The 8,403-nt window shown below is 47.1% G+C and overlaps 1 pseudogene; it reads left to right on the top strand.

Moving 5' to 3' along the window:
* The window catches only part of LOC101583649, a 22,507-nt pseudogene that overhangs the window by 9,268 nt on the left and 4,836 nt on the right, over positions 1-8,403 (top strand).

The raw sequence follows: 8,403 nt of genomic DNA, 5'->3' as shown, positions 1-8,403 counted from the left end.
TCTAGGTACAGTGGCTTTCCCCAGGTGAAGACTTCTGACCTGAGGCCTCTTAGAAATGTTGGAAGTGACCTAGCATATGCAAATGTCCTGAGATGGGGGCACAGTTTGTTTTCCTTGTACAGTTGAACCCACCAGTGTGGTTGGCATGTGCTGAATGCAGGTGAGCTAGGAACAAGTCAGAGTGGAACTGTAGGCTCTGGGCAGCTTTGCGTGGGCTCTGACAAGGAAGTTGGGTTTCATGGAGAATGGGGAGGGTGCGGTAGACTCAGCATGTTGCTTTATGTGCATTATTATATAGGCGTTTACTTGGAGCCTAGTGTGTACCAAGCTGAAGTAGAACAAATGGAGTTCATCTTCTTGCAGAAGCTAAGAGAAACCCCTAGGGGTGACAGTTTGGGTGACACGGCAAAACATGGAAATAGAACATCATCCCTGATGTGAAATGATTTCTCAGTTGTCCATATTCTTTAATTTTTTTTTTAAATCTTACATTTATTTGGTACAGGGTCTCGCTATGCAACTTGGACCTGTAGTGATCTTCCTGTCTCAGCCTCTCCAGAGCTGAGATGACAAGCAAGCACCACCATGCCTGGTTTCAGTGACCAGCTCGGCGTTGGGCTGGCACAGCATGTGGTACCAGGGATCGAACCCGGGTCCTTGTGCTTTCCAGGCAAGTGCTTAGACCACAGAGCTATCTCCCTGGTCCAATGCCCACATTCTTTTCTGACTCCCAAACCACTTTTATACCTGGCTGCCAGAGGACTCAGGCTTGCTGGGCTCTCACTGCTCTGAATAGCAGGGGCATGGTGCCCCCAGAGTGTGCTATTTGAGCCCAGAGGAGCCCCCAGGACTCCAGCCTGAGGGCACAGAGCAACACAGAGGTCTCAGCTGCAGTGCACCTGGGCAAGCAAGAAGAGTGCCTCTCAGGCTCCAGAACATCGGTGTGCTTGTTGGCTGCAGATGGAGACGCTGAGGCCTGGAGAGCAAGGCGCAGCATCTCCTGATCAGCTGGACACTACTTTCATATCATGCCTGGAAAGTCTGCAGAGAAATAGATATTTTTCTCTGCTCAGCTCAAATACTTCCTGTTGGTGCTGAGATGGCCAGACACTGCTTCCCTGGGCCTATAGCCAAGTAAGTCCTGGGGTGTCCTCTGACTTTGTTTCTTGTCTCCTTTGTTCCTGGGAAGGGAGTCCTCTCTGCCTGAGGATCTGTACCCTCACATTTTTAGAGGGATGATTTTTCTCTTGCTTTCCTGAAACTCCATGTGGAGTGTTTGTAGTTGTCATCTGCATGAGCTGGTGGAAAATGTCATCGGTGCCCACTTGGCCTTAGCACCGGAAATTTAAAGGAAAGGCAGCAGACTGTGGAGGGCTGTGGGCTCTAGAGTCTTGTCGTGAGGATTTGGAGGAGTAACTTAACTCCCAGGCCTTGGGTTCAGTGGGAGAGCGGAGGGATGTCTGGTGGTGATTCCTGTAGTATGCCTGCAACTCTGACCATGTTCCTGGACTCTCAAAGCATCAGGGTGTAGCAGACACCCCTGGGGTGCACACAGTGCGCAGACTGTTGAGCCACACTCCCAGTGGCTCTGAGTCAGTAGGACGAAGGTGGGTAAATGTGCCTTTCTCGTCAGCACCCAGGTGACGCCAAGATGGTCCTGGGCCCACCCTTTGGGCATCGCTGCCTGAGTTCTTTTCATTCAGTCATTCTGGAAACCCCATAAACATAGAAGTGTTCTGTCACTTTGTTGATGCAGAAGTGAAGGTTTAGCGTCCAGGGTCACACAGCCACTAGGGGGTGAAGCTAGTAGTAGAGTTCAGGTCTGAGTCATCCTGAGCCATTGTCTTTATTCTAGGAAGGTGTGTGGGTTCCCAGCATGGTGGCTGCCTGGCAGGGCACAGGGCTCATTGTGGACTGGTTCTTATCTCTTTTTCACTTCAGACACAGATAGGCTTTTTTCTAAGATCATAGCTGGCAGCAAATGTTTTTCAGTATTTATGTGTTGATTTTTTTTTTTTTTTTTCTTTTGGTACTTCGGTTCAAACTCAGGACCTTGTGCTGGCCAGGTAGGTGATTATGCTGCTGAGCTATATCCCCAGCTCAGTATTTGTGATAAAGCAGAACCAAATACTCAGAAAACTTGGGTGAGAAAGTCCAGGTTGAAGGACAGGTGGATAAGAGGTACTGACTTGCAGACAGTCCTAGCCCCCTAAGGCCCACCCCTCGCAAGTCCCTGTCCACCTGGAATGTCTGCAGCAAATGGCCTTGGGCCTTGCTGGAAAGCATGTGGTGGTGGGTCCTTCCCCTCTGCTGATACTGGAACAATGAGAAAGGACTTTTTCTTATAAATGTTTTAAATATCTTTCATTTATTTATTTGGTACAGGGTCTCACTATGCAGCTCAGGCTCGTAGCGAGCCTCCTGTCTCAGCCTACCCAGCACTGATATTACAGGTGTGTGCCATCATGCCTAGACTCAGTGGGCTTCCAAGGCCAGCATGGCATGTGGTACAGGGGGTTGAACCTGAGTCCTTCTGCTTGTCAGGCAGGTGCTTAGGCTGCCAAGCTATCTCCCCAGCCCAGACTTTTTCTTATAGTTTTCTTTCTTTCTTTCTTTCTTTCTTTCTTTCTTTCTTTCTTTCTTTCTTTCTTTCTTTCTTTCTTTCTTTCTTTCTCTCTCTCTCTCTCTCTCTCTCTCTCTCGCTCTCTTTCTGCTAATACAAAGGCTTTTCTTTATTTTTATTAGTACATGTTAGTGACAGATTCATTGTGAGGAATTAGTACATACACTTATTGCATCTTAATCCTTTGAACTTCCTCTTGTCTGTCCTGCCCTCCAGCCTCAGGTCCCTTTACAATCTTCATAGAGATGATTTTAAATATTACCAACACAAAGAAATGGTGTTTCCCATGATACATATACCAGGTACCCTAACCTAACCATGACACACTATGAGACAACAGCGGCAGCAGCAGCAGCAATAATGAATTCCTCTTTTCAAATGCAAGCTGGCCTGCTGGAGCCAGCTCATGCCCGCAGAGAAAAGTCTCAGTCTTCAACTTTCAGCGCTACTTTCCCCACCTGTGGTGGTGATCTGGTGTGCAGAAGGACAAACTGCCCAGAAGCTCCGTGAGCCTGCATGCATGAGCAGTTCCCGAAAGGCTGAGCTCCAGAGATGAGGCGCAGGCTTCCTGTTGGACCTGACGTGGCCGATCGCTCCAGGTCCAGTCCTACCTCCCCAGCCATACTGCCTCCATGTAAACTTTTTTTCTATAGTCAGACATGGGCCCTCTTAAACACCAAGTGTTTGAGAAGGAGAAGTCTCCACTCTGTAGTCTCCGCCTGAATTTTAGGCACGTTTGGGTGTTGAAGGGGACATGTTACCTTTCCGCAAAATTTCCAAGAGAACTTCCAGCAAACCACAGAATCTTCATGTCTCTGTCTCTGTCTGTCTGTCTGTCTGTCTGTCTCTCTCTTGCTGTCAAGAGAGCAAATTTTAGGAGACTCATTGTTCATCTTTCAGCATCCCCCCACCCCCTAACCTGGAACAGGCTCTGCATAAACTGATACCTTCATCTCAGTAAGCTCAGCCCTAAACTCTTTGAGTCTTAGCTGGATTAAGGGCCTAGATTGTTGCTGAGGAGGAAGGAGGTATCTCTGTAATTGCTGTTTAAATCTACCTAACAATAGCCACATGTGGAGCCAGATTTGAGTATTATTAAATATGAGTGCCCTTCTTCCCAGACATGCCTTTGTTTGCATAGCTGGGCTACATGAGGAAGGGGAGACACAAAAAGCTGCAGAGTCAAAGGGGCTTCAGAGGCCTGATCTCCAGGAGTGAATGGGCCTTTGGTTTGCAGAAAGCCCTTGTGACCGGATTCCTCCAGCCCTACCCTAGGCAGCTCATACCCTTGGGACCCTGGAACTCAATACTTATAAAACTTCTCTGAGTGCTGAAGTCCCAGGCAAGGGTACTTGCTTGCCCAAAACTTAGGGGCCTTTCCCCAGCACCTATTCTTATTAGAGGGGCTTGTCCTGCTGTAGCAGCTCCTGCTGTCTTAGGGAAGAATGGAGCAGTGTAGGGAGCCCTCTTACATAGACCCTCTTTCCCAGTCTACCTCTCCCTAGGGTCCCTGTTATTGGCTCCTATCTTTCCTTGTGGGGCAGAGAGAAAGCTGCACCTCTGTGTCTCTGCTCTCCATTATAAGGCCTTGAGGGACTTGGAGCTGCATGGGCTAATCTTGATCAGTAGTTCCTTTGGTGACATATGCTGATGTGTATATCTGTGTGATGGGGACCTTGGTCAAGGGGGAGCTTTGGAGGGAGCTTGGGCCTCCCCTAACCAGGAGCCAGGCTTTCCTAGCTGGCTCCAGGGCCCTGAGACAGGATAACTTACGTTGGCTTTCACTCTAGGGACCCTACAAGCATCATCCACCAACCACCGCTCTTGGGGAGCCCCAAGACACATGGCAGACTTTCTGCCTTTACTGCCTCTCTGGCAGGGAGCAGTCCTTGCAAGTGACAGGTCCTTTGTGCTCTAAATGATAGCTTTAGGCAACTTGGGAAACTAGGCAATTAAAGTTGAATTTCTGGAAAAGAAACCTAGAAAATAGTAGACATAAGATAGTAAAGATAAAATAAAAATAGTAAAGATAAAGATAACTAAATTTCTCAAATGGAGAAATTACATTGGAGCCACATGATAGATCAAGAACACAGGAGAATTTTGAGAAATAAGTAGCAATGTCTATTTGTGAAGATGGTACAGTAGGAATCTTCTATCAAACTAGGTGGAGACAGGGATGATCTTTCTGAAAGTCTCTTAGGCAAAATGTAATAAGTATCTTTAAAACATGCATAGCATCCATAAACACTTTTGTCTATTTCTGTAATCATTTGTATCTTACAAACTTTATTCCTGAGTTTTAATTTCCCTTTTAATAATGAGATGTTGAATTTTCCTTCTGTTGGGCATAATTATATAATACATTTAGCTTGTTTTATTATAAGTTGTGTTAAAATGCTATTTGCAGATGTTTTTACCCTTCATGTTATTAACTTTTCTTTTCTTTCTTTCTTTCTTTCTTCCTTTCTTTCTTTCTTTTCTTTTTTTTTTTTTTTTTGTATTTTAGGGGAGGATCTACAGGGTATTCAGGGTCTCACTACTAGATCAGACTCATAGTGATCCTCCTGTTTACAGCCATCCAAGAGCTGGAATTACAGGCACATGCCACAACTGCAGTCTCAATCGCTGTCTCAGTGCGCCCTGGGAGCAGGGCCCGCACGGCAGGCCCTGGGGATTGAACCCTCTGCTTGCGGGTGCTTTAATCCACTGAGCTATTTGGCCGGCCCTTCATGTTATTGACATTTCTAATTATACTTCAGTATCAGGCTCTTCTAAACAGAACTAAAATATGCAAGAATGAGGATGGGGTGGTGGAAAAGGGAGAGAAGTATGAACTTGGCCTTGTCAAAAGTTTGATCCCAGGAGTGCACCTCTCTGTGTGGTTTAGATAAGTCACCTAACTTCCCTGAACCTCTGTGTTTGCATCTTTCACAAGGTACTAGCACCTACCTAGGGACTTCGGTGTGAGGCTCCTCAGAAGGCTTTCAGTGAAGCCCTGTGCACTGCATTGTGCTTGCATGAGGGCACAGCTTGGTGAAAGGAGCTATTGTTCCTAGGAGTCTGGAGAGTTCCTGGGGCTGGGGTTTAGTCACCTGGGCTCAGGGTGCTGGGGTCCCCTAGGCACAGTCCCCTGCCCATGGTGTGATTGCATTCCAGGCATCCCTGGGAGGAGGCATTCTGCCATGGCCCAGAGCAACCTCAGGGGAAGGAAGGTCTAGGCTCCTGCTTACTAATGCATTCCAGATCACACCCATGGAGCCAGAGGTTCTTCAGAGTGTCTGCATTTAATCCCTGTTACAGGTCTGGGGCTTTTTCCTTTTGCCATTTCCTTAAGGAAAGAAGACTGAGGTTTTCCTCTTGCAAGGTCTCTGACTCCTGTGGCAAGCAGCTCTGTCATGCTTAAAAGCAGATTTCACAGGATGAAAGGAGGCCCTGTGATGGGAGGAATGTGCCATAGATCTTAGGTCATTTTGATGGTGAACCTCTCAGAGCTTTCAGTGATGGCCAACAGCCTGCTGTGGCATGCATGCCGTGGGTTCCCCACCACTGTCCTAGGACTTGCCTCTGAACAGGCCTTGGGGATGGGCTCCTGGAGTAGGGTGGGGATTTCTACCTCTGTATTTTCCTGTGGGTCTGCACTCTCATCTGGCTCCTCAGGGACTCTACATGTGCCCTGACCTTCCATCCTGGCTCACCACCTCCTGCTACCTCCAGTGTCCCCACTGGAGGACATCTCCATGAATGTGTCTGTGGTTCATCCATTCAGGCACTTGGGTGACACCCCATGCACCCTCTCTCTAGACCCCTTTTCCAACCCATCTTCCAGCCTGTATCCTCTAGCCATTGGATCTTCATCTTCTGTCCCTCTTCACTGCTGTCACTCTAGTCCAGTTACACCCCTCCCAGCTGTGTTCCTGATGGCTGCCTGTTTTCACTTTTCCATCCTGCTGTCTCTACTCAGCATCCAGATTCATCCTTTGAAACAGGCTGGCCATGGCTTTCATTGCTTAAAACCCTCTTGTGGCTTTGTGTTGTTCTTTGAACAAAAACTCAACTCCATAGCACTGTGGACAAGCCCCCATCTGTCATCTTTTTACTGAGTGTGCCCTTTGGCTTTCTCCTTTCAGTTCCTTAACCACGCTATGTTCTCATCGTTGTGGGCCTTGACACTTGTTCTGGCCTCTTCCTGGGCTGCTTGCTGCCTTTCTCCTTTGCCTGGGGAGCTGTCATTATTCTTTAGATCTCACCTCAGTAGACACTTCTAGAAAAGCCTTCCTGAGCTTCAAGCTGGGCCAGGAGCCTTCATCACGAGCCCCTTTAGAGCACAGGGCTCCTTTTCTTCACATCCTCAGGGAGGCTGCTACCTGGTGGCTATCCACCTGAACATCCCCCTCCACTCTGCACTCCAGGAGAACAGGACCATTGGATTTGCTCCTCACCTCACCCCTTGCCTAGTATAATGCCTGGCACCCAGCAGGCACTCCATCAACACATGCCTAATGAGTATTTATCTCTGAGATTCAACAAGGACCTCCCAGAGCTTTTCCAGCTTCCCCTTTGGGAGTTGCCTTGGAGCCCATGCCCACTCTCTTTGGCATCTTTTCTGTGGTCATACCCACCCTTTCCTGCCCCCATCTTTGAGGTTTAGACCAGCATCAGAGTTTTTAAGTCAAGACTTAGTGCACAGCTTCCTGTTTCTAAAAGGCTGGGTGTACTCAAGGTCTTTGTGAGTGGATTATTCCCAAATGCTGGAAGGCCTTTTGCTATTTATAAGAACCCTGGGGTAAAGAGAAAACAATCCTTGGTGAGGCAAATAATTAGCAGCAAACAATTATTAGCTAATTTGTTCCCTTTGTGACTCGGTTTATTGTAGGTACTAAAAGGGCTTTGTTAGCTACCTATTAGAGAAATGACTGACATTAGCAGGCTAAAAGTCTTTGTGGGAGTAGGCTCAGGGTCCTGGTGGTGATGGTGTCTTATTATTGGCTGGTTTTCCCTTCCAAGTCGCTAAAAAGTGATGCAAAGACTGTAGTGAAAGGGCTGGGCCTGGGGTTTGATCCCTGGGGGCCTGCCATGCCGGCTCTGCCCCTGGGGCACGCTGAGAAGGCAATTGAGACTGTGTGTGGTGGCGCATGTCTATAATCCCAGCTCTTGGGAGGCTGTAAACAGGTGGATCACTATGAGTCTGATCTAGTAGTGAGACTCTGAACACCCTGTAGACCCTTCCCTAAAATAAAAATAAAATAAAATAAAATAAAATAAAATAAAATAAAATAAAATACTGTGGTGGATTCCACAACTCATCACTGCTCTTATTCTCTCCAGAGTTTATGATGGCTGATTCTCTCGTCACACTACTTCTTTGAGTATGTAATGTGCTTTGCTAACTCCAGCCTGCCCCTATTGTTGGGTTGTGGGTGACAGTGCCAGTGTGACTGACAAGTGGTCTAGTGGAAAGGTTGGTCTGAGTTCCTCCAATCTACAGATTTGTTACTGTAATTGTGGGAGTGGGAGTGTCACTCTGCCTCAGTGACACTTCTGACCTCAGTCTCCTCTAGCCTGATATATCTCTCACACATGTATGGGATTCACACTGAGATAGTGGATGCTTTGAAAAGTGATTTTGGGGTGATTTTTTTTTTTTGCTTGAAATAATTTTTTTCCATAATTTTGTTGAGAAATAAATAGCAAAGAGACAGTTTCAAACCAAATTGGTAGGACAGTTTCAATAATTAACACATTGCATACATTCTTCCTAGTGGTTAATTGCTGTACAA

The sequence above is a fragment of the Octodon degus genome, unplaced genomic scaffold (genome assembly GCF_000260255.1).
Source record: "Octodon degus isolate 3935 unplaced genomic scaffold, OctDeg1.0 scaffold00048, whole genome shotgun sequence".
NCBI classification, from domain to species: Eukaryota; Metazoa; Chordata; class Mammalia; order Rodentia; family Octodontidae; genus Octodon; species Octodon degus.
This window is presented reverse-complemented; position numbering and strand designations above follow the sequence as displayed.